Source organism: Camelus bactrianus, chromosome X (assembly GCF_048773025.1).
Source record: "Camelus bactrianus isolate YW-2024 breed Bactrian camel chromosome X, ASM4877302v1, whole genome shotgun sequence".
Lineage (NCBI taxonomy): Eukaryota > Metazoa > Chordata > Mammalia > Artiodactyla > Camelidae > Camelus > Camelus bactrianus.
Genome location: NC_133575.1, coordinates 59,687,264 through 59,707,036, shown reverse-complemented (window position 1 = coordinate 59,707,036; position 19,773 = coordinate 59,687,264). Strand labels below are relative to the sequence as shown.

Sequence of the window (19,773 nt, the reverse complement as noted above, 5' to 3'; positions counted from 1 at the left end):
CTGGGCTTGGTGGGATTTGGGGTACCACAGTCTGAGGTCTCTTCGATGCTGGCTGCACGTAACGTTGTGAGCGAGCTCTCCACCTCCACGGCGCCAGTGCTCTGAGCTGTTTGTGTGTGTCTGTGCCCGGGGGTGTGAGCTCTGTGATTGTGTGGCTTCTGTGTCCAGGCTGTGAGGCCTGGGAGCTATTGGGTTTCTGCATTGCAGGTTATGAAGTTGCTAAAATGCATGTAGACCTGTCATGTCTGAGCTGATTTTGTGTCTCTGGCCTCATCGATCGAGCCCGTAGGAGTTTCAGTTCACTGGATTGTTTGGTGGTGTGTGTCCAATGGAGTGAGGTCCCCTCGCTGCTGTTTTGTGGGTCTGTAACTGAGTTTAGCATGTCATTGATGTCTTTGGGGTTTTGTGACTCATAGTGTGCAGCCCCTGGGGTATTTGTGAGTCTGTATTCAGAGTATGATGCTGCAGAGCTGGCGGGAGACTGGGGTCCCAGAGTGAGGTCTGCTCTGTCTTTGGTTCTATGTTCCAGAGGTTGAAACCTCTGAGTCCCTGGGGTGTTTTATGCCGATTGAGAGACTGTCATTTGCCAGAGTTCCGACGTGAGGTGTTGCGACCTCTTCCTGATGTTTCAGTGCGACAGTTTCCCAGAAGGAAAGGGAGAGGTTGATTGATCTGAGTTGAGTTGACTGTGGACTCGTCCACTGCCACTCCCATCAGGAGGACATGGAACACACCTGGGGCAAGTCACCTGAATGTTGGGGGAAGGGATGTAAAACTTCCCCTTGCTTTGCAAACATAAAGAAAAGCCTGACAAGTGAAAGTAAGAGGAGAAAGAAGTACTGCAGCTGCTGAAACCGAAGCCTTTCACACTAGCACACCCAAATTAATCGAAAATTGTGAACTTGTAAGTGTTTCATAAACAGCAATGATTTATTTTTCATTAGCATGTCGAGAATCAAATTCAGGTCTAAAGTAAAGCCTCAACGTTGAAAATGTCTAACTTCCTTTCAAGTTCGGTGTTTGAAAGTTGAAATAAAGCCAGGTGACTCCTGAGTCCCAGATCACGGAGCTGCCGGGCAGGAGGCGTGGTGGAGATGGACGCGGGCCCAGTGTGAGGCCCTGTCCCAAGGGAGAGGAGACACGACCCGACCCGCACGGGACTCACAGCCTAGTGGGGGAGGCACCCCTGTTGCTGCAGGCAGCAAATATTCATCGAGGGCTTTCTGCGTGCCAAGCACTGCTCCCTACGTGGGACCCAAACAACAGAAATCCCCGCCCCGGACTTTACGGTCCCTGAAGGGGAAGGGGTAGGCGGCAGGCGTAAACCCTCATCGTAACAACTGAGGAAGTTGTACAGTGCCTTAGAAGGTGATGCTGCTGTGACCAGAAAACAATGTAAACCCTGGGACGGGGCCTGGTAATGTGAGGAGCTAGCGGGAGAGCTGCAGGTTAGACCGCTGACCAGAGCCACCAGGGTAGGCTTCATGGAGGAGGTGACATTTTGACAAAGACGTGAAGGGGAAAGGAGTGAGCAAAGCAGACGGCTGAGGTCAGGACGTTGCAGACAGAGGGGACAGTTGGGGAAAGTGCCACAGGCAGAGGCTGCCAGACAGTGCAGACTCCACCAGGAGGCCGGGCAGCTGAAGACAGGGAGTGAGAGGCAAACGGAATGCGGGGATGAGATCCTGCATCTGCTTGGTCGGCTGACCGGAAAGGACCACCAGGGGTCACAGATGCTGAAGGACAGGCCTGTGCCAGGCTGCGGAGGGAGGCAGAGGAGGGACACGGGGAAGAGCAGGCGGCGTTGAGGCAGGGTAAGCGAGGAGCTCGGAGGGCAGCAGAGGGGCAGCTACGAGTGAGGCTGACGGCCTCACCTGGACGCCACATGCCCTCCCTACGTGCATTCACGGCCCCGTCTCCATGGACACCTGTGCCCTGGGCACAGCATCACACACCTCAGTAGCAGGCTGAGTTCATTCAACAGTCCATCGATTGGACTCCGGCCACTTGGTACTTGGTAAATGTTCGGTGTACTGACTGGTGCTCCAGGTGTCTGGGCCCAAGGTGCACTGTGAGGCCAGAACTGCGGCTGATGGGGCAACGGAGTGACCCACGTGTGTGTGATGAACGTTGCCGCCTCTTTTATTAGGACTTTCCGGAATTAGGGACGGTATGAAAGATGCAGCCCTCCACCCCTCTGAGGGTAGAGAATCTTACTCCCCAGATGTCTTATTTATGCCGCTGTCCTCTGTCGTTTTTAACACAGAGATAACTGTTCCAAGAAGAGCAACCGTTTATTGACCAAATACCTAGGGTCAGGGTCCTCAGATCATTGAAGAAACATGTTTTAAGCTCCACCCGGACACTACACGTACTCAGGTACTGTGGCCAGCCTGGGGATGCAGGGATGATGTGGGCTGGAACCCGCAAGCAGCGGGACGCCACCTGCTGTGTGAGGAGAGCTATGGCAGGATTTAAGTCATAGACCCTAGGAGCACAGCAGAGCGCAGGTGACTCCTCCCAAAGTGTGATGGGGACTCGCGGGGGAGGAAGTGTGGAGGTTTGGTCAGGACACCCTTCTCAGGGATGGGGAGGTTCTTGAGGTAGGACGTTTGTCCGCATTTTACAGGCACACAAGCTGCAGGACGCAGACACGAAGACGGGTAGAGGCAGACTTCTGTTCCCAGTCTGTGGGGCTGCAGACCACCCGGCAGCTGGGTCATGTCCAGAGTTCTCATTGCCGCCCCAAAGCACTTCCTCTGCTCCTGCTCGCCTCTGGACCCCTAATATCTGGGAAACAGGCCGAGACTGGGGGCGACATACCCAGGGGTCGGGGGTGATTGCAAAAGCCTATTCCATATGGCAAAGTGCCTCCCGCAGGGGAAGTTCAAGTCCTGCCTGGCTGTTGGCTCTGAGGCAAGGCTTTCCTGCCAGTGGTCTCCGGTTTTTGGCTTCAGGGCAGCTCCTCTGAAGGCAGATACAGATGGTCTTAGAACCTTTCAGGGTGGCTTTACCCTGCTGGGTGCCTGCATTTCACAGGTGGATGTGGTATTGGGACAGCGATGACCCTCCCGTCCTGGAACAGTATCTGCATCTCGGCAACTGAAACACAAGCCAAGTGTGTTGTGACAGCAAAGAAGCCTGGCTTTGGAGTCAGGCAGAACCGAGGCGTGACTCCCAGATCCACCCTTTACTGCACCAGCGACCTAACCTCTTTCAGCTTCTTCCCTTGTCCACAGAAACTGGGCGCTGACACTTACCTGTCTGGGATTTGGGGAAATGAAGCCATATATGCCCAGCTGACATGAGCTCAATACCTAGGCTCCAGGCAGAGCCGTTGACCCTGTGACCCGTGTTAGGGACACAGTAGTGTGGAGGGAGGGAAGCATGCCAGGGGCCCTGGGAGTCTACTCCGCCCTCTGCCTGGGGTAGGCGGTGGGGTAGTGCTGGTGGAGCTGGTGCCGTTCCCATCCTTTTTGTTGTCTTTACAGCCCAAAGGCACAGACTTCATTTCATACTTGGATGTGCTCTGCTCAGAGGAGTCGTAGTGAACGAAGTGAATCATCACTGTTGAGTCTGTAGCGGGTACAGCCAGCTGTGGGTGCACTCTCTCCACCGGATCTGATAGGAGCGGGCTGTTTCCTCCAGGGGTTGACGGCCCCTGGCGGGGACATCTAAGGAGTAGCCCGAAGGCACTGTCCCATTCCCTTAGAGGGTCCCCCATACTGAAGAGGCAGCTGAGCCTTGTCTCTTTGATGACCACAGGGACCAGGACATCAGATCCCTTGCGGGGGAGGAGGGTACAGCTCAAATGGTAAGAGCATGTGCTTAGCGTTGCACGAGGTCCTGAGTTCAATCCCCAGTGCCTCCTCTAAAAATAAATAAACCTAATTACCTCTCCCTGTCCAAAAACAGAAAAACAAAAAACCCTTGCAAAGGGACAAGCATTTAATATATTGTCCTAACAGAATACTCAGGCTATCAACTATAGTGGAGAATAATGACAGTCCCATGGGTAGGGCAGTTGAAGGCCTGTTCCATTTACAGAGTCACAGACACCATAAAGTTACAGACTTTTCCCCAGCTTTGGGCTGATTCCCTCCTCACTGTGAAGCAGGTGGTCTCCCTGGATCCCTTTATGCAGTTTTTTTTTTTGAAAACTGCAGCCCAGTTCCAAACTCCATATTCAAATGCAACGGTGGGCCCATCTAAAATGAGGGGAGAGCTTTGCTGTCTGTATCTGCCTGTTCTTAGCAAGGAAGCCTTTCCCAGAAACACTCGGCCATCAGATTGCATTTCAAACCAGCTCATTGTGAACCGGAGTAAAACGAGTGTCCATCTGGGAAATGAATAATGAAATCTCCATCACGTTCCACTCGGTAAAAGTATAAATCTGTTAACTGTGGCTTTTCCTCCACGGCCTCCCCAGGTAAAACGGAAATTCTCTACCTAACCGGACAGTGGAACCCAAGAAGGAACCACGCAGATGAGGAGGGAGGAAGGGCATGCCAGATGGAGGGAAGACCACGTGCGAGGTTGTGAAATCTGCAGCTGGGCGTGGGGTGGCTGGGGGAGGGAGGGCGAGTGTGAACACCCCGGCCACATGATGAGCACAGAGATTCTGGGTGGCGGGAGTATCAGGTAGGAGTTGGAGCAGAAGGAGGGAGTCTGGTGAAGATCAGGCCTTTGGGGACAGGCAAGGCTTGCTGTGCCCAGTCTGGGAGGCTGCAAGTCTTCCTAAGAGCAGCAGGCAGCCCCCACCGAGTTTTGAGCAGGGGTGGCCTCCCCAGGTTGGGACTTAAGAAACGTTCCTCACGCTGTGGGCTAGAGAATGGGCGACAAAGGACCCGGATTGCTGGTGCTCCCCTAGGAGGGAGAGGAGGGTCAGCTGGACCAGGGCATTCACTGTTGTGACAGAGAGAAGTGTCAAGATCTTCCATAGGAAGACCTAGGAGGCGGAAAGGAGGGGCTCCGTGATTGAGCAGCTGGTGAGACAGAGGCAGTGATCAAGGATGGCTTTAAGGATCTCTAGCCTAAGCAGCTGGGGAGAAGGCTGCCTTTCACTGACTTAGGCAACAGTAGAGGAGGTGCAGATGGGGGGAGGGAGCAATTGGGGGGAATGAGTTACTTTGGACATGGTGAGAATTTCTTTCTGTGGGACTGAAACGCGTATTAGCTGAATGACCTAGAGGACCTGACCTATCCTCTCTGTGCCCAAAACACCTCCTCAGTGATGGGGGAATGATACCGATCATTAAGGAAAATGACTACTTTCTGTTTCATTTCTTTAGTCTTGGAGAATGTTCTCCTTTCCCACAGCAGAGTGCCGTTTTACTGTCAGGCACTCCCTCGGCAAAAGCAGACTTCTCCACTTCTCCACATGACTGCCTGGTTTTACGTATCTGCTTTGTGTCTTTTCACCTTGCTGCGTGTATCGCCAACACTAAAGGAACCATAAATAAATTCAAATAGCAAGTGTTTATTATCACGTGCATGCAGTATGGCAATCCATCAGCGTGGCTACCAGAGAAACAGCCCCCTTCAGACCCCCCAGGCTCTCTCCTGTAGCCCCTCACTCCCTGCAGGGTGTAGGCATCGGGCCCTGGGGAGCAAGGTTTTCTAACACTTGTCTTCCTTGTGAAGTCATCTCTGGTGTCCCAGAGGTTGTCCAGCACTTGATGAGTGCAGTCTCCCTGCGGGCCTGTCATGCGACTGGGGAAGGCTGTATTTCAGGAGGGGATTGGGGTGGATATGTGTTTCTGGAAACCATCAGTGTAGCTGCCTAGCAGGGAGGGGATGAGGGCACAGATTCCTAGATTTGCATCAAGGCCCCACCGCTCATTCCATCTGTGACTCTGGGCAGGTTACTTAACCTCTCTGCAGCTCAGTTTCCTCAACTGTAAGATGCGAATGATGATCCTATTCTGGGTGAATGACTCATTTTTGCCTCCTTCATTTAGATCATGAAAATATTGCCTTTTTATACCTAGGAAGTGCTGCTCAAGTGTCAACAGGTTGGGGGGAAAGGCGGGCCAGTGTGGCAGGTGGCAAAAGAATTCACCAAAGACAAAGAAAAGTTTCCAAGACAAGGAAAGTTGAGTAGATTCGCTGCTGTAACAACAGTGGGCCACACAGATGAGAGGTGCCTTGGGGAGCGCCCAGGGTGAACGTGCAGGATCTTTTACTGGGGGCAAGGGGCTGTGAACACAAAGGGTAGAGGGCTGTACGATCAGTTCATGCACAGGTACCCGACTGGTTGTCAGTGAGGTGAGACTTGCCATGGGCAAATCTGAATAACGGGATTTAGGACTCTGCAGTGAGGCCTGTCCAGCTAAGGTACTGGGAGATTAGCCATTTCCGGGCAGCCGTTAGTTTAGTTAGGGCAAACACGCATCAAGGAAGATGTTTTTATCTTATGCAAGTGCAGGTACGCAGAGGGTCCTGAAGTGGGGAGTGGGGGTTAAGGATGCCAGTCAGCTCCAGGCATTCAGAGAGCCCAGGAGTGAGGGTGTTTTATGGTCTTCAGTGTGACTTTAGAGAGCTCCAGCCAGCTCCACATAGTCATCCAGGTCCAGAAGGGAATCTCTGCTCATAGACTCCCCTGCTTGGACAGGCATGAATGATGCCTGGCTCATTTTTACAACGCTAACAAGGTTGAACTTCACCTGAGCCCTAAAAAAGCCACAGTAAAGAAACGTCTGTTGATGTGTTCCCGAAATGGCTTACCGCAAAGGACCACCCTTCTCCTCATGATTTAGATAAGGCTTCCCAACAGTCAGGCGGGTGACTCCTGAGCTTACCAGCTGTGGGGCAAGGACTTTCTCCTTTTCCTGAAAGGTTGGACACAGACCCTGCAGCTCCCTGTTTTTTGTCTCATGAACGGTAAGTGACAGGAAAAGTCAGTCCTCCTGAAACTAGCCAGACACAAAGATAAACGTGTCCTGTTCAGCTGACTGAGACTTCCCCTGACGCGTCCCCACCTACAGATGCCCCCGGTGTACCTTGTCTGCTGCTCCCGGTGCAGTACAAGGCAAAACCGCCCTGCTGCCACCGTCCGCTGTTCAGATCTGGGGTGCTCTCTGGATTGCACCAGGAACTATAGTCAGCCTCTTTATTGGTTTGTTTCTTGTCTTTTGTCTTTCCGACTGTGATGTCAGGAAAAAGTCCAGTAAAGTACCTGGACCTGTCAGGAAAAAGTCCAGTAAAGTACCTGCTGCTCACGTGGGCAGGCAGTAACACGCAAATGGTCAGGCAGTCAGGGAGGAGCCTCTCTTTTCCATCCCTGTACCCCGCGCCCATGTGCACCTTCTTTGACGGTCACTTCGGCCACCCAGAAACTCCCTGTGACTCCAGAAGGGATCCTGTCTTCCAGTCCTGAGGTTCTGGGAGCCACGCCCTGGTGCAAGGCCTTGAGGGGAAGGCTTCTTGGAGAGGATTCCAACCCAGCACCTGCAACCCAGCTACCCCTGCCCCTGGGGAGTAAGCCACTCCCCGTCAGGCCCCTCCAGGCTTCCTTGCTGTCCACTGCAGCCCAGGGGCTGCCAGAGAAGAACCTGCCTCTATAGGAGGTGTCTATTCCTGTGACAAGGGGTGCAGGCCCGCAGACTCCTCCTACCCTGAGGCCTGGAGGGGATGGGGGGGTGGGGGTGAGGGGGTGGGTAACCTCTCTAGGACCCCGGAGGACACTCCTCTCAGTGGTCTTAGCCCTTCTATTCCCGGAAACTACACTTTACTGCCAACGCTAAGGATGGGAGGCCATGAACTGGCGGAGGGATGTCAGGAACCTGAACCTGAGAAAGAACGTTCCAGGGACAGAGAGAGACACCAACGCACACACCGAGAGAGAGAGGTCTCCCTAGGACAGGGCAAGTGCGCCTTAGTGTCACAGGACCAAAATCCTCCGGTCAGGGGTGATCCGTGCTGCACTCTAGCTGAGAGCCGCTGTTATTCTCTTCAGCATCAGAATTGTTCTCTGACAGTCTGTGTACAGTGTTATCTCTCGGTTAGGGGTTCCCATTTTTAAGCCGAGAGTGATGATATTGAAACTTCCTGTGGACCTTGGTCGACCCCCAAGATAACTGGACTAGAATCAGTGTTCAGCGGGTTCAAAAATAGTCTGTTTCCTTGGCACCCCCTCCCTCCCCACCTCATCTCCCACCTCAGGACATTAGACGACATAATTGAAGTGTTTTCAAGGAAAACTGTTTCCTGTATTGAAATCGCACGAGAAATTCTTTCTAGAGAACGTGTGAGGGAGAGGTCTTGCTGTGTCGTAGGAATAGACTTGCTTGTAAGAGGCTCCGTGGTTCCTGCTCTGGTGTGCAATTGTTTTGACAACTTGTATCACATAGCCGAACAGCAGCAGTGAAGAATAATTAGAAAAGGAAGGCATGTTTGCCTGTCCGGTTTGCAGGAGTACAGCCGGCCCTAGAAAGCAGACATCTGCTGTGATCAGAAATTTGGGTTCGTGATTAGTTAGTTAGGGGTTTCCATTTGCATTTCCAATAAGACTTGCTTATATGGACATACCCCTATTGGATGTATTAGATATGTGTTTTGGGGGTGGATGTGTTGCTAATTTTTTTTTTTTTTTCAAAAATAGAGAAGGAAGGGCTTTGCTTGCCTGAGTCTCTTAGGGCACCAGCAATAGAGAAAAAGGATTAAAAGAAAGGATTTCCACAATTTAAGGAGCACGGCGTCAACAACTCCCTACCAAAGGGGCCGTGTCTCCTACCTAGAAGGTCTTGTCACTCAGTGACGTGTTTTATGAATGGTTGTTTTAGGGAAGCAACGGTTCTACTGTTTTTAGTTGGATATTGGCTGCACTTAAAACTGTACTTGAGATTGCGTGAAATACATAAGTAAAACTGGAGACTGGAGAGATCCATTTCCTGTACCCAGCACGTGGGTGCAATACTAACTCAAGGTAAATGTTCAGTTTGGGCAGGGCCCATGTGCATGGCAAGGAAAAGCTCTGTTTATACAGCGGAGAGGTCTGATGTGCTAAAAGGTAATCTATCCTTTGGTCAGCAGATTATTTATGAATTTAAGGAGGAAGGCAAGCCAAGGTCATGTATAAGGTGATGAATGCAGATAAAAAGGGGTGACAACAAGGAGGGAGGGAGTAGCTCAAGAGCTAGAGTGCCTGCTTAGCATATACAAGGTCCTGGGTTCAATCCACAGTATCCCCTCGAAAACCAAATATGCAAACTTAAATACCTCCCCCTCCCCCAGGACAATAGATGAAACAATTCTTTTTAAAGTGTGACAACATTAAGAGGGGGAGATTGGCGTAATGAATAGTGCAGAGAACTTTGTGTTTTAGCAGACGTATGTAAAAAATGGTCACCACCACCACCTGGCTGTGTCACCTTGAGTGACTTGCTTACCCTCTCTGATCCTCAGTTATCTCATCTGCTAATGGGGACAATAATACTAGATAATATTCCAGCCCCAGGCGAAGCTGTTCCTGACCAGCTGCGCTCCGGGCTCTGCTCTGTGTCCCAGCATCCCCTGGCTCACGCCCGCCACAACTCTCCTCACGCTTGTGTCACCACTGTCTTCAGGAGGGCTCCCTGCCCACTGGACTGCGAGCTCTCTGAGGACCGTTTTCCTGCAGGGAACATTCCTGTGTGCACAAAGTCTGCCAAAGCCCAGGTCCTGGAGCCTGGTGCCCCGCAGGCGCTCAGAACCCGATAAATCCTGTGAGTGATGATGGGGCGAGGTGCTCGCACAGAGTAGCGTATCTGCCGTGATGCCACCAATATGTTTGTTGGAAACGAAATATTGGAAATGAGTGGCTAGAACACATCTCTCGGCTTCAATTTCTGTTGATCCAGGCGGGTGGTTTCCTTTGTCTCCACACTGTGAAGAAGCTTCTCGTACCAGTGCAACAGCCCCTGGTCCCCCTTAGCAGAGCACACGGCTGTTATAGCAGCTGTTTCTCAACGGAAAACATATATTGTCAGTGAGCAGACACCGAAAAGCCTCTGCTTAAATTTCTGTTCCTTCAAGAACAGAGGTGAGGGACATCGGGACTTCTCTCCTAATCTTTCCTGCCTGGAATCTCTGCATCGTTCCTGGGCATTCCATGGCCAGGGAGACGGTGGATCGCTGTCCTTATCTCCTGTGTAACGGCTCCCGTGATGCATGTGGTTACTCTCACACCCTGATGTCTGTCTCTTCTCCCTACCTTGTTATTGGTGAGATATGCAGTGTCTCTGTAGCGTGAATGCCTTGTTGGTGTCCATGTGCTTCTGTGCCATGTTATTGGCTGGCTGCCCCCGGGAAGAGCACCGGGTCTGGTGGAATGCATGCGTGCTAAACTGAGGCCCTGCTTTGAGGATCTGAGGCCACACACAGTGTGGAGAAGTGATGCAGACCTGGAACTCTGGGAATCACGGTTGTATTGTATTTTTTGTGTCGGCTACTGTGACCTGATGAGCTACATGTAGGTAAATGCTCTCCTGCTCCCAAACATTGAGTATTGCCCCTTGAAAGAAGTTCTGACGGGTTGCATCATTGTCCACAGCAAGTAAATATGCGTATAGAAGGAAACTAGCTTCAGAATTCAGGTTTGTTCATCCAGATTGTTTTGTTCTCTGTCAGCTCTGAGATCAGTACCTGTAAATCCCAGAGCATCAGATCTGAGTTAATCATGAGGCGCTCTCACTGTGCAGATATGGAACGGGAGGGCAGGGGGCTCCAGAGAACACAATCCAGTCAGTTTGTGGCCCTGCAGCAGGACCAGCCTTCACATCATCCAGATGGAGAGGACGGACGGAGTCCTCCGGCCCGCGGAGTCTTGGAAGCAGGGCCCGCTGTCCACAGCAGGTGGTCCTGCAGGAGCTGCTGGGGGCCGTGGCTTAGGGGCTCCACGGGACAGTCCTCGGCGCCTGGGCCCGGCGACCCTGAGTCAGAGCGTGTGCGTAGCCGTTTCCTGCCTGCTGTGTGAGAACCAGAGAGCTCGTCACTGAGTGATTCAAGGGTCGTCTTGGGAGTTAGACATGTGCCCCTTCATTTCAGGAGGCAGGAATAATGAAATCGACTTGCTTCCCACACTCAGAGGCCAAGGATGTGTACCTGGCAAGTGCCCATGCAATTCTTCTGACCTGAAAATAAGTTCTACTCTCCGTCACTGTGCTTCTAGGTATCCCCAGAGCTGTATTACTGCTGAAACCTAGGAGACTTTCCCTGACTGAAGTGGCGGAAGACAGGTACCTGTATTGGACTCTGAACTTGTGATCTCATCAGAGAGCTTGGGAGCTCAAGCGACCGGCCAGGCTTTCCTCCCAGCTCGAGGGGAGAAGGTAAGGCAAGTAGGGCTTTTCTTCCAGAACCTCCAAGGCCTGAATTCAGACGGTCATTTGGGGTGTGTTTAGCAGGGGTAACGTGGCATTTCCCTTTCATCGATCCTGATCATAGTAGGTATCAGGCAATATTCTGTCATTTGTACATATCACCTTCTTTAATCCCCTCCTGCCGGCCCATCACTTAGCAAGATTTCAATCCCACCTGATGACGTGGGAAAGCAGAGAACAGAGATGTAAGGAGACTTGCTCAAGGTCACACGGGCCATGAGTGGAGGAGTGACACACGACCTAGGCATCCTGGACTCAGACCTACACGCTTTCTTTTTTTTTAAATTAAAATTGACCTACGATAGTATATTCGTTTCAGTTGCACAACAAAGTGATGTGATATGTTTACACGTTAGGAAATGAATACCACGATAAGTTTGGTTACCATCTTGTCGCCATGCAGACTTCTTGCAGTATTATTGACTATTTTTCCGTGTGTGTACGTTACACCCCCGGGGCTTATTTGTCGTAAAACTGGAAGTTTGTACCTCTTAATCCCTTTCACCTATTTATTTCTCTCCTCCTCCCACCCTCTTCCCCTCTGCCGACGACCAGGCTGCTCGCTGTATCTCTGGGTCTGTTTCTGTGTGCGCTTCTTTTCTTTCTAGGTTCCGCGTATAAGTGAAATCATACTGCATTTGTCTTTGACGTATTTCAGTTAGCGTAACGCCCTCTTGATCCCTCAATCTTGTCGCAAATGACAAGATTTCATTCTTCTCTAAGGCTGAGTAGTGTTCCATTGTATGTCTACACCACTCCTTTATGCATTCATCTGTCGATGGGGACCTAGGTTGCTTCTGTACCTTGGTTATGGTAAATAACGCTGCACTGAGCATTGGGGGGCATGCATCTTTCCTGATTTGTGTGCTGCTTTCCTTCAGACAAAAGCCCAGGACTGGAATTGCTGCTTCATGTGATAGTTCTAGTTTTAAGTTTTTGAGGAAACCCCATACTGTTTTCAGAGTTATCTCTGCACCATTGTTTGAAGAGACTGTCTTTTCCCTACTGTATATTCTCGGCTCCTTTGTTGTAGATCAGTTGACCACATAAGTGCAGACTGATTTGTCAGAGCCCACAGCGTTAGCCGTCACCAACTGTAACCTCCGTACAGGCTGGGGTGACATGCAACGAGCCGGTGACATCGCTGTGTGTTCAGAGCTGGTGGCACCAAGTCTGGGTGAGATACATCATCAGCCCTGCCCACAGTGCACTGGGGCAGGGATGACCCTCCCCGCCTGGCACGGGTTCTCCCGGGTGGTGACGTGGTGGGCTCCCTCCAACAGCCAACCCGGGGCAATCCTGCCAACCGCAGCTAACCCTTCAGCCAGTCGTGAAGGTTCCACTGTATCCTTGACACCCCGTACTCTGTGCTAGGCTGGCCGTTGAGGTGGGAACGTGAGGAGGAGTTGCAGAACCAGTCCCTGCCCTCGGGAGTCGAGTCTTTAATCAGAGAGAGATGTGACACCCGTAGATGTGGTGGAGAGCATGTCATCGAGCCCCTGTGAGGCTGGGTTGCCAGCAGACGAGACGAGTGAGAGGATCAGGGTGGGAGGAAGTGGACAACACCAGGGTAGGGGGGTTATTTGCGGAGGCCGGTCCTAACTGCAGGATTCCCCACGGCCTACAGGAGGGCGCAGGGAGAATGCGTGGGCAGGTGTCTGAGGGACTCAGCGGTACCACCCCATCCCCACCTCAAGGTCTTTGTCCCCATGCCCGTGTGTGAGGTGTAGGAGATCTGAGGGTCACGTCTGAGGCAGCACACTATCCCAGTTTACAGAGTAGGAGCCGGAATCCAGTGAGGTCCAGAGACGTGCCCCGTGTCAAATTCTAGGCCAGAGACCGAGCCACAGGCACCGAGAGACAAGAAATATTGGTATGGAGTCAGCGTAAAGTACAAGGGCCAAATAGCAAATCTGAATGTACCTGTAGCAAGAAAAGAGATCCAATCGTTCAACTCAGAACCTCCCCACAAAAGGAAGCCCTGGCTTCGTTGGTGAGCTCTGTCAAATGGTTAAGGAAGAAACAATACGCATCCTCCACAGACTCTTCCAGACTAGAGGAGGGACCGTTTCCTAACTCGTCCTAGAACAACATTACCCTGCTGCCAATGCCAGACGTGACATCACAAAGAAAGAACAGACCAGTATTGGTCATGGATAGCGAGAGATAAATCCTCAACGAAAGGTTAGCAAACCAAATCCAGCAACATTTACAAAGGGCTATGCAACATAATCAGTCGAGCTCTATCCCAGGATTGCAATATTGGTTTAACGTTCAACTTCCGTTAAGGTAACCACCACCTTGATGTAAGAAAGGACGGAAACCACCTGTCATCTAGAAAGACAACGAAGAAGCATTGGACAAAATTCAAGAGCTGCTGATGATAAAGATGCTCAGCCAACTCGAGATAGGAGGGAGCAGCCTCATTCTGATGAAAATCTCTCCCGGGAAATATCCAGCTCCCGTCACGTCATATTTCAGAGGGTGAGAATGAAGGCTGTCCCCTGGGGCTCCAGACCAAGACAGGGATGCCTGCTCCAGCCACGGGTGTCCAGCACGGACTGAAGGTCCTAGTCTGTGCATCATTCAGGGCAAGAAATGAAATATGGAGACACTGGAAATGAAACCTGTGTCCACGCAAGGACCCGTGCTTTGGTGTTCACGGCAGCATTATTCGTAATCTCAGAAAAGTGGGAACGGTCTAAAAGTCTGTCAGCTGGTGACGGATAAACAGAAGGTGCAATACTCATACGGTAGAATGCCAGTGATGGATGGAACGGGACGGACTTCTGATTTCTGCTAAGACATGGGCGAGCCTCGGAAGCATTCTGATGAGTAACAGGACCCAGGCAGAATGCCCCTTAGTACCTGAGTCAGTTTATATGAAATGCCCAGAAAGGGCAGATCTACAGACACAGACATGAGATTAGAGGACGCCTGGGCCTGTGGGTACTAATGGGGATAGACAGCCGGTGGGAACAAGGAACCTTACTGGGGTGCCGGCAGCGTTCCAGAACTGGATTGTGGTGACGGTTGCACAGCTGTGTAAATTTACTAAAAGTCACTGCATTGGCCCCATTATATGGGCGAATCTTCTGGTGTATAAATTATACCTCAGTGAAGCAGTTTAGAAAAGATAATGCAAACGCCCTGGTAAGTCATGCAGGGAAGGATATGCTGTTGCTGTTGTAACATAAGGACCCCGCCCCTCTATTTCCATGTCCTGGGGTCCTGCGTCCTCCATGGGTCCAAGATGCTCCCGCCAGACAGGGTCACTGTGCACGTAGGACAGAATTGTGTGTCTGTGTGTCTTCACGCACAGGTGCCCTCTGTGCGAGCACAATTCAGTGGCTCCGGACAGCCTCCTGTAATCCACCCTGCGTTTGACATCGTATACTGAGGTGATTTTCCATTCTTCTCAGATCCCAGGGACCAGGCTTCTGTTTCCCTGGTAACCGATCTCAGCCGTCAGCTCCAGTACCTGGTTGCAGAAATACTTGTAGCGCGGGGAGAGGCTTGTTCCCCCTCGCCCCCGTCCACACACACGGCCCCCTGCGTGAGCTCAGCGACCAGGGAGGATGCTCAGCAGAGCGGTAACCAAGACAACGGAACTCCAGCCTCCTTCTTCCCCCAGGACCGAGGCCCGTTCCCTCCCCTTCACCTGCCTGGCTGTGTGGTAAAAAAAAGGAGACTCGGGGGCATTGACACCCTCCTGAGTCCCTGAAATTGTCTAAATATGTCAAAAACGGCTCTGGAATGAGAAGACACAATGAAATTTCAAAAATTTTCATGACTAACAACAATGGCTTGGAAGTCCAAGATTCTCTTTAAAGGCAGGACGACGAAGCAGCATGTGATGATGCTTCTCCACCTCAGCTGGGCCTCAGATCTCCCCTGGGGACACCTTAGAAGAACAGGGGCTGGCGCACCATCCCCAGGGAGTCTGAAGGAGCAGGTCTGGAATGCGGCCCAGACGTGAGCATGATTTGAAAACTTCCCTGATGAAAGCCGGGATTGCGGCTGTGGAAACAGAACCATCCTTACAGGAGGAATTCTGAAATCAGACTTTGAGGCTCCTGTTTATAAGGGAAGCAAGTTTTCATCATGATCCGCTATGCTTGGCAGATATCTTGGGCTGAGGAAAGGGAGAACATGTCCAGTAAATGGGTACCTTACACCTGACCCTGGACTTACTCTTCTCCATGTTCCTGAAAGCAAAATTTTGCACTTAAAGCCCTGCATTTGCTCATCAAACTTAGTACTTTGAGTTCTTGTCAGGATCCCTTGTGCTTCGTTACTTCAAAACATTCGTAAAACGTGGTAGAGGTAACAGCACGGGACAGAGCAGACTGGTTCCTTTAAAATGAAAGATGAGCAAGAATCTTACCGTTGCTGTAGAAGGATCAGCTGTCGGCTCATCTGCTGAGTGTGCTGAGTTGCATTTCTTTACTTTTTGGTATAATTTATGTCATCGAATTAACTCCCGTGCTCAGATAAGGCCAAACAGCACCAGCATATTTCTTGTGAAAAATAAAATCGCGCAATCCCTTGTTTCGTGCACACCCACGGACACCCACCTGCCCAAACTCTCTCTCTCAGGGGTCTCTTCCGCATCCTCATCTGCACGTTCCCAGATGGTGGGCTTACACTGCTGCGTCCTGACTCACCGGGGTTACACATTGTGTGTCGAGTTCTTGCAAAGCGCAAGGCTTTCACTCTCTCGGGCATGTTACAAGCCCAGGTTCCCCTCCTCAGAGAGCCTGTTGAGGCGCGCACCCAAAGCAGGGCCTGGGCCGGTGCTCAGGGCTCATTCAGTGTGTCTTCCAAAAACAAGGCCTCACAAGGAAACTCACCCCCATCCGTGGCAACGTGAAGATCGTGGTTTAGCCTTTTCCAGAGCCGGCCCACGGCAGTCGTGGCCTGATGCCGATCACACCCAGCAGCATCCTGGGAGTTTGGTTTAGGGATTTGGGTGGGTGACCGTGTCCATCCATGAGAGGAGAAACACTGGTTTGGGGCCACCAGCAGATTCGCAGGGCTTGTGGCAGATCCGAGTGCAGATACCCCTTAAGTCTCTGCCTCCGGGGACTCTGGGGCCCAGTTAAACCTACTTTGGTAGACCTGATAATGGGAAAGGGGATAGAGATGAAAAGCATACAAGGGGATAGAGATGAAAACAAGCCAGGTGGGTAAAAGCTCGGGGGCGGGGGGAACTGGCCACCCAGGGATCGTGTAGAGGAGAAGAGGAGGGCAGGGGTTGGAAGCCAGGGGGAAACAACCCAGATGTAGGAGGAGATCAAAGCAAATGGACCAACAAGGAGACTTAGAAGTCGTGGACTGAGAGGTAGGAGGAAACCAGGATGGACTCCTGTCACAGATTCTGACAAAGGGAAGAATTTTGAAAAAGGAATGTCACTGTGGCCAAGACGGCACTGGATACGACGGCTTGACAAATGGAGCTCTTTGGAGACGTTAGGCAGGGGATGTCCACGGATGGGAGGACACTGAGCAGGAAACAAGAGGTAACCAAGCAAGGATGCTACTGGCGTCTACACTTCCAAGAGGCTTGGCTTGAGAGGAACAAAAGAAGCAGAGGGTAGTAGAAGCAGAAGTGCTTTCGGGGTTTGTAATAGTCTGTCCCCCCAAAGAGGGGGAAAACCAGGATGCAGGTTCCAGAAATTCCTCACAACCCTGAGGACTGTTGAATAGATGAGAGTGGAGAGTTGGGATGAGCCTCACAGGTGTTTCTTCAAGTTGAGGGTGGCGGGGGGTGGGATGGGGGTGGGGAGTGGTTTCAAAGCAGCAGTGGAGTTGCAGGCAGATTGCCATCATCTCCCTCTGGGCCCCACTCCAGACTCTGTGACCCATGGTCAGAGCAGGAGCCGGTCGGGATGGGATGCTGGCAGCACAGGCTCACTCATGTTACTCAGACCACACGGGCGCTCTGGTTTATTTATTCTCCCTGACTGACCTGAGCTTCATCACGAATGCCCACCCTCCAAACTGGTTAGTAAGGGCAAAGAAAACCCTAGGTTAGAATTTACTCCTAATCTGGTAAGTGTGGTCGGATGCAGTCACGTGAATGGTCCACATAACACAAATGCTCAGTCTGTTTGGGTGAATAACTCGGTCTCCCGTTTCCAACCCACCTCCACACCACTTCTTTCCATGATGGGCAAGGGGTATGTGTCATAAGTCTGGCAGTGACGTGCAAGGGGGATACCTATGTTGCTCACAGTGGCCTCGGGGGTCCCTGAGGGAAGGATGACTCTCGTCTCCTGGGTCCAGATGGTGATGCTGACCTGCACCGCCCATGGGGGAGGCTGGGCAAAGTTGCTCTCCTGTCTCTCTGCTCTTGGTGGGGAGCCCGTGCTCCCTGGCTGACTCAGCCTCAGCCACTCTGCTGGCATCTGCTGACCCTCTCTGCATCTGGGTCTCATCGTCCATCCCACCCTGGGCAAGGCTGTCCACCCCACAGTCTCAGCTGCAGGGTCACCTAGCCCCCTGCCTGCTCCAGCTTCCTCAAGACCCAGCCACCGTGCACATTCCTCCCTCCGGGAGCGAGACCCCTGGGATCTCACCTCCGCCACAGCAGGAACCACAAGCAGCTCCAGAAAACTCTGTTCCTGAACTCCAGCCATCCCTCTCCCTGAAGAGGCTGTTGGTGCAGAGTGTGCTCCCATGAGCCCCACGTGTGATGGGGTGAATCCTCCTGTCCTTGGTGCTCCCCTTTATTTCCTGGCACACCTTCCTTGTCTGAGCGATCTCACCTCTGCCTGCCATTCACTGCCTCTCTGGGCCGTTCCTCACTGTGACTGGGATGGACGTTCTTTTCTTTGGCTTGTCATTCATTTGACCCGGGACTTCCCATACTATGCAGTTCAGGAGGGGCACGTTTTAAAATATGTAGTCACACAAGCCTCCCCCCCCCCAATATACAAAGAAACAAAGGGATAAATAACAGAAGGGTCACAGTGCCAAAGGTGCCTGAGATGCTGGGTAAGACGAGCAGTGAAGAGTGTCTTTGGGATCAGGAAATATGGCTACTAATGACGGCCTTGACAAGACCAGTTTCGATGGAGTGATAGCGACAAAAGTTCCACTGAAGGGGGTCGAGGAGAGAATGGTGTCAGCATAAGTTGAAGCAGTTGTGCTCTGGAGGGCAGCAGATAATGTGCCAGTAGCCGCAGAATGGCCTGGTGAAGGGGATGCGTTTTCCCCTTTGTTGTGCAGTGCTCCCGTGTGAAGGAGCAGGTGATGGTTCAGGAGAGAGGAGTGACCTTTGCAGGAGCAAAGTCCCCGAGGAGGTGAAAGGCATGGGATCCTGGGCAGAGGTGAGGGGCTGGGTGCAGTCAGGAGCATGTGTGCAGAGGGGCGGCAGAGTGCCAGGGCAGAAAAGCTCTGAGAAAGTCCCACGGGACTGCTTCTGTCTTCTCCAGGAGTTACTGGGGGTGGGGTCAGTAGAATGGAGGAGGGTTACTAGTGGGTGATAGTTTAGGTAGGTGAGGTTAGGTATGTGAGAGTATTTAGGTAGGTGTAGTAGGTCAGGTAGGTGAAAGGCGATTCCCTCCTGGTCATGGATGTAAGATAAAAAACAATTCCGTGAGCTTTTAACGTTTTGTCATCAATGCTTAGGTGCTCAGACAGGCAGGGAACGATTAGGGAGGAGGGAGCAAGGAGCACAAGACGTGTGTTTGTGGGAGAGAGCTTACAGCCCTGGGTAAGCTGAGTAAAAAGGGGCCTGGTGGACGGCGTGGAAGGCCGTGGGGTCCGTGGACTGGACGTTTCCAGGAGGGTGAGGCTGTCGACGCAGGGGCATTAGAGGGAGGTAGCTGGATGAGCAGGACTTGGTGTTGCGGGTGAGGAGACTGCACTGCTAGAAAAAGGACATCATGGAGGGGCGGGGCTTTCCTGATGCCCAGGGGGTGACGGTGGGCAGGGGGATGCTCGGCTGGGGAGGAGGAGAACACCGCTGAGGACAGAGAGGCCCCTGGTTGACCCTGTGAGTGGGCACCGGGACCGCCAGGACGGATCCGAAGAGTGAGGGCTGAGAGGAGCACGGTGTTCCCCCGGCGAGCGCCTTCACAGGCCCGGGGCCGGTCGGAGAAGAACGACCAGGGGATTGGTCCGGGCGGCTGGGACAGTCGGCGACAGGACATCACCGATCTGCTCTCTCAGCCCACAGTTCACAGCACGGTTCCGAGGAAACCTCTAGCGGACCCGGGCAGGGAGCCTGGCACGGACCTCACTGCGCTCCTGTGCGCAGGCCCAGAGCCCGTCAATCGGAGCGTAGCCTCCGGGAAGTCCTGTGCGCCCGGACTTCCGGCTGCTGTTGCTATGGTTCCGGGGCGGGGCTAGGTGAGGCTGCGGTGATGGGGACGGTTCGGCCGGTTCCCTTTCATCCTGTGGTCCT

The 19,773-nt window shown here is 52.4% G+C and overlaps 1 long non-coding RNA gene across 10 annotated transcripts; it reads left to right on the top strand.

Annotated features, from left to right (window-relative positions):
- The first annotated feature begins 6 nt into the window (after positions 1-6).
- On the top strand, positions 7-15,542 carry LOC141576286 (uncharacterized). Of its 10 annotated transcripts, none has more exons than XR_012504606.1 (5): positions 7-904; positions 4,430-4,535; positions 11,150-11,309; positions 12,394-12,537; positions 13,131-15,542. It is a non-coding gene; the product is annotated as an uncharacterized LOC141576286 (long non-coding RNA). The 10 variants fall into 10 exon arrangements; XR_012504604.1 differs by adding an exon at positions 2,267-2,379 and having other exon boundaries at positions 4,430-11,309; XR_012504605.1 differs by having other exon boundaries at positions 7-2,379.
- The last annotated feature ends 4,231 nt before the right edge of the window (positions 15,543-19,773 follow it).